Genomic DNA, 6000 nt, shown 5'->3' with positions numbered 1-6000 from the left:
TTCCTTGACTTTATCTGCCAGAGTAGGTACGTACGTAAAAATGTTGGACTAATACAAGATCCCTGTGGTTCTCCTTTGGTCATCTCCGCGGTTTGAGATCTATAGGCGCCCACCTTGATGGTTTGCGTGCTGTGAGTTAGAAAACCTGATAACCACTTAAAGGCTAGACAGTGGATTCCTATCTCCCTCAGTCTTTTGAGCAGAATGGAATGGGATATTGTGTCAAAGTCCACTGAGAATTCCAGCAGCACCAGTAGTGCTGCTTGTTTGTTGTCCAGGGAATGTCTTAAGTTGTCAATAACGGCAAACAGTGCTGTCTCTGTACTAAACCTAGGCCAAAGCCCATACTGGGAAGGGTTGAGGCTATCCGTTACTTCAATGTACTCGCTGAGGTGTTTATTAATGTGTTTTTTCATGATTTTATACAAATGCAGTAACAAAGACATGGTGCGTTAATAAGATAGATCATCCTGCGAGGCATTGGGTTTCTTCGATATAGGGATTATTTGTGCGGCTATCCATTCGGTTGGTAAATGGCCCTTGCTCAATTTGAGATTAAGGATTGAGTAGACAGCCGGGGACAATTGTTTATTCAGTCATGAATCTAGTTTAGCCGCAAGAACGTCCTGATGGTAACTTGACTTTATCTTTTCCTTTAAAGTTTCCACAGTATCAGATGTAAGAGGGGGTGAAGCGTTCCAGAGAATTCACATTTGATGAAAGTGAGGGACGGTGGATAGAAATATCAATCAACAGTTCCCTCCCTTTCATGAATTTGTCATAATTAATCACAATTTTCTGAAAAAAGTAATTGTCTATCTTATTACTGAGTTCTTGTGATGGGGTAACTTCATTGTGACATGCTTTAGGATTTGTGAAGGAGTAGCGGATGCAATTCAGTTCTTTAGAGGAATTCCCCACCTGACTAAGTTGTGACTCAATGTGTGCTCTATGTTCATTTATTAATTCCTTATTATATTTTCCGAGACCTGTCTTGTACCTATTTTTGTTATTTGGGTCATGGTAGAGACGCCAGCGCCTTTCCATCTTCATCCAAAGTTTTTTTTCCTTCCTTTCATTTCGTGACAACCATGCTGCATGCATGTTTCTGGTCAAATAGGAGTCTGCTTTTAAAGGGGCCAATCGATACAAATTTGCTTCTACTATGGTCTTGTAATTATCCAAACCTTCCTCAAACTTTTCGAATGTTTCTTTGACATTGGCCATTAATGCGTCTGCGAAGCGATCTTGCGTGATTTTATGCCATTGTCTTCGAAGGCTGCATGAGGTTTTGGTGGAAGCAGGAGCGGCTTTAGAACCTTTTATTTTGCAAATAAGTAGAAAATGATCAGACCATCTAATAGGGCAGGGGGCCTCTTAAGTGATGTTGAAATGAAATGAAAATGAAATGAAAATGTGACTTGTAGAGCGCTGCAGCTGCCCTGAGGCGTCCAGGCGCTAATGTTAGCTAAGTTGTTCTTAATTAGATCAAAGGGTAAATGGACATAATATCGAATTTGAAATGTCGAATAAAAGTAATATTGAAGTCAAAATATCGATATTACCATAATATCGAAATATAGAATATCAATTTAATAAATATAATTTTTTTTAAATATTTAAAATGTTGAAGTATGAAATATTGATTCAGTAATATCGTTTGTAGTTAATATCGATGTATTAGTGTTGTTAAAAGTAACAAAAAATAATATATAGAATGTGTAAAATATCGATTTTGTAAATATTGAATTAGTAATTTTTGTTTTTTAATTTATTATTACTTTAATTGTATTAATATTTGTATTAATTTAAAAAAAATATTGTAAGATATGTTTTAGGAGCTGGATTTTGGGTTATTATTATAAAATCACACATTAAATTAAAAAAAAACAATTTCAAATTCTTTAAAATGTTTACATTTTATTGTAATTTCGAAATTATATAATTACAAATTTTATTTTAATTTCGATTTTATATTTCTGTTTTAGGAGCTGGATGTTGGGTTATTAGGGGATAAGGGCGGAGAGTGGTTTAAAAATATTAGTATTTAATCACACAATAAATTAACATTTTATAATTTCAAATTGTTTACAATGCCGCTCGTAGCCGTGGTTGTGAGAAACTGCTGCCTGATTACTGTGGAGTGTCCCCTGAGTTGCTGAACCTGGACATCACTTGGCTGGAAACTATTGGGAGACCTGAGCCTGCGTGGGCAGTGGGCGCGGGACTGCGAGTCCCAGCAGGCTGAGCGCTCGTTCATCAGCGCACCTGCGACTCTTCCCGCCCCACCCCTCCCTTGCTACTGAAAACGGCTCGCGGCCCACGCTCCGCGGGAGCCGCTCGTAGCCGTGGTTGGGAGAAACTGCTGCCTGATTACTGTGGAGTGTCCCCTGAGTTGCTGAACCTGGACATCACTTGGCTGGAAACTATTGGGAGACCTGAGCCTGCGTGGGCAGTGGGCGCGGGACTGCGAGTCCCAGCAGGCTGAGCGCTCGTTCATCAGCGCACCTGCGACTCTTCCCGCCCCACCCCCTCCCCTGTATATACGTCATCTTAAAACCGCGCACGCGGGACGCGCGCGGGACGGCGCCGTGCAAAGCCCGGGCCAAGGGCGGGCCCGTTTGTGCCCGTTAGAGACCGTTATAGACTGGGCTGGGCCACCCCCCTAAAAAAGTATGTTTATTTAGTTCTTTCTCAAAAACCTTAGTTATTCTCCCCTTACTGCTTCTCACCAGCCGCAAGACCCTGCCTATATATTTATACGTCCATCTTTAAATCTACAAGTTAGGCATTACCTTAACGTCTATCATGTCTACACGAGGAAGTAGAAGCAAAACTGCAGCTAAGGGTGGGCAAATTACAGGTCCTATTGATAATTTTATCACCAGAGCGAATACTTTTATAGATCAGAGTATCTCCCTGATAGAACGTAGAGTTTCCCAAGATTTAGCAAATGCAAAAAGATCATCTTTGGGACACCTGGCGGATGCAAGAACGCCAGACCAACTTAGGGCCCCTAGACTGAGCGAACCCTGTGGCCAAAGGTACAGCCTACCAATCACGGTTGACCTATCGGTCTCACAGCTCTCCGATTCGCAACTATCCTTGGAATTAGAAAAGACCCCAGATCTACTGATTCAACCTACCCCAGAAGAAATAAGACAGTCAAGAGGGAGGAGGGAGGGTGCAATAAGAAAGAAAAAAGCTACAGCCCCAAACAATCAAAAATCTAAAAAACTACACAAGGTTCCTAATAAGACAGGAGACACCCGAATCCTTACCCCACCGAGAGGAGACCAAGAACTCCATAACGTGATTATTCACCAAGTAACACATGACACCCCAGCTTCTAATACTGGGGAAATCGTAACTGACCTCCCATCAGGCAAGGAGGCAGACGACAACTACGATCCCAATGCCCAACTATTAATTAAAATTGGAAACCTACTTAAGCAACTATTTACACCACTAGAAACGAGATTGGGACTAATAGAAAAAGCACTAGGTGATTTGACAACTTCTGTAAAAACTAAGCCAAATCAGGGGGCACAAAAGACAGGGGGAGGTAAGCAGCCACCTACAATTTCAACTGATCAAAAAAAAAAAAAACGATCCCCCCAGTAGCCAAACCAGCCCAACCTATAGTGTCGAAAAAAAAGACTTTAGGAAACACATTAACTAACACCCCGATTAATAGTAACAACATTAACTCGGAACATAACAACATGGGCCCAAAAACACCAGCTACACAGCCAAACAGAGGGTGGGATAGAGGACCCCCTGATGGAAGATTTCCTGTTAATCTTCCACCGGAGGCCACCCCCTTCATAGTTGTAATGACCGGCGTACCAGAATTGGCAGACCAAACTAATGAAGCAACCTGGTCGCTAAAGAACAAGGTCCAACATTGGCTAAGTGCAAATGCCCACCTCCCCCCTATTGCTCAATAAGATCTTAATGGTAAGAAGAGCCCCTTGGGTAGGGCATGGTAAAAAAACAATACAGGGTGATTGTGTTCTTGTTACTTTCGATGACCCTAGACTGGTTGACCACATTTGTTCTTGGGATCACCCAACCTCTAATGGCGCTATAGGAACAAAGCGCCTTTCCTTCTTCTACCCCCCGAGACATCGTAATGGTTACTATCACGAAGGACCCTGGTACACAGTCGGTCCGTGACATCGGGGTAGAGAAAGGGACGACTGGGGAGGACCATATTATAGGGAACCCCACAGAGAACCACAATCCTGAGAGGGTTGGAGCGGTATCCCAATGACGAATAGATATAGTGGCCTCGAGTTAGTGGATTGACCATCACAGGCTGAAAATCCTCCTAGCCCCAAAAAAGGAGAACCAGAGCGTAAAACTGGACCACAAATAACTCAAATTCCAACTAGGGACCCTCAAACTCTGAGTGTCGTGTCTTGGAACATTGCGGGTCTCCGTCCAAAGATTGAGGACGGCTCCGCCATAAGTTTCCTAGACAGACACCAAATTGTATGTCTCCAGGAGACATGGTCACCAAGGGAACTACACCTTCTGGGTTTCAGGACGTTCTTTTCTCCAGCCCTGGCGGGGACCATGGGCAGAGCTAAGGGGGGATTAACTATTTACGTAGCGAATACTATTCAACAAATAACCATAACCACTCTTGAACTGGATGCAAATTTCAAGCTTCTCTCCCTTTCCCTACCCAAAAACGAGACTGTCCTCCTTATTAACTTCTACAACAACCTGGAAGAAGGAGAATTCTTGAGAGTAATACTAAACCTAAATGAAAAACTCTCTAACTGTAGACAGACGAAAGGAGGGAAAGGTGTTGTCTTCTTTCTGTGGGGAGGGGACTTTAACTTGCATCCTTGTCCACACTCTAGTAAAAATTGCGGTGCAATGGTTAATGAGCTGGATACCCCCTTTACTCATTTTTGTCATACCAAACGGGCATAGCCATGAATGACCTTTTGTCAGACTTGGGCCTCATAATAGGCAACAATTTGAATTCAAAAACAAAAAAGCTATAACCAACATATGTAGGGAGGGGTTACCAGTCTACTGTCGATTACATTCTTATTTCAGATGGGCTGTTAAATAGGACTAAGCATTTTGAGGTTCTACCAAATACACTAAGCGATCATTCCGCTATTAGGATAGAACTCAACTTACTACATCAACAATCCCTTGCGTTAACGATAGCTAAAGCTCTGAACCAGAACAATTTATATCTGGCACAGCTAAATGGTTACACTTTAAAATGGGGGAAGATAAATCCCGGGCAAACTACCGAAGAGGCAATTAAACTTGCCTACCCTTATATCATAAAATGCCTTGATCTAAATACGACAGAGGAGGAAGTCTTAAGTAACTTCTCCAAAATTCTAACTGTCATCAAGGGTCTCCTAACAAAAAAATCAAAGGGAGAAACAGCAAATAAGAGAGGTTGGTTTAATCATAGTTGCACTTCGGCACATTCCAAGCTTAAAGTGGCCCTGAATAACGAACATAGAGATCCACAGCTAATTGCCAGACTCAGAAAAGAATATTTGTCTGCTCGAAACCAGAGAAAGGCCGAATTAAAACAGGCCTTGTGGGAGGAACTACACAAAAGTGCCCTAAATAAAAACAGTGAAGCATTTTGGAGAGTAGTAAAATCCCCCTTTTTAGCTGACGACATCCTCCTAAAAATAGAAGTGGCCATAGAAGAAGGAGCTTGGGTTTCTCACTTCTCAAAATTTTTTAGGAAGCAAACGCCTCTAGGAAGCGAGGAAATAACTGACCCAGCTGTCGTTTACCCAATTCAAATAGAATTCGACATATCCGAAGTCCTCATGGCTCTAAATCTAAGTCAAAAAGGAAAAGCTCCGGGTCCTGTCGGAGTCCCGGTGGACATTTTCAAACATAATACGGACCTCTGGGCCCCCATACTGACCAGGGTGTGTGTGGCATCAGGAAAAAAGGGGCTTTTGGAATCTTGGACCAAGTCTGTTATGGTCCCGATTTTTA

Source organism: Lissotriton helveticus, chromosome 7 (genome assembly GCF_964261635.1).
Source record: "Lissotriton helveticus chromosome 7, aLisHel1.1, whole genome shotgun sequence".
Classification (NCBI taxonomy): domain Eukaryota; kingdom Metazoa; phylum Chordata; class Amphibia; order Caudata; family Salamandridae; genus Lissotriton; species Lissotriton helveticus.
The sequence above is the reverse complement of the archived record's forward strand: the minus strand, read 5'-3'. Positions refer to the sequence as shown.